Source organism: Penaeus monodon, chromosome 30 (genome assembly GCF_015228065.2).
Source record: "Penaeus monodon isolate SGIC_2016 chromosome 30, NSTDA_Pmon_1, whole genome shotgun sequence".
Taxonomy (NCBI): Eukaryota; Metazoa; Arthropoda; class Malacostraca; order Decapoda; family Penaeidae; genus Penaeus; species Penaeus monodon.
The window spans coordinates 11,206,514-11,206,741 of NC_051415.1; the positions used below are offsets into that span (position 1 = coordinate 11,206,514).

General features: G+C 25.0%; 1 protein-coding gene across 1 annotated transcript in view; it reads right to left on the reverse strand.

The window, feature by feature from the left end:
- Positions 1-228, reverse strand: part of LOC119592519 (adenylate cyclase type 1-like) — a gene marked incomplete in the record, with an annotated part of 97,990 nt that overhangs the window by 38,511 nt on the left and 59,251 nt on the right.

A 228-nucleotide genomic window follows, 5' to 3' on the forward strand; every position in this document is an offset into this window, starting at 1 on the left:
CAGAGTACTGATGCAACAAACAAAAATAATGATGAAAATTTTGTATGCAAAATACTAAATAAAATAAAACTTGAAAAAAGGCAATTGATGTCTGCAATGAAAATCAAATTTGTAAAGAAATTAATTTGTACACACTTAATAATGCAGATATCAATATCATCAATACTTGAATGGACAATGGATATTTCAAAAACTATATACTACTGTATATAAACACCCATACACATT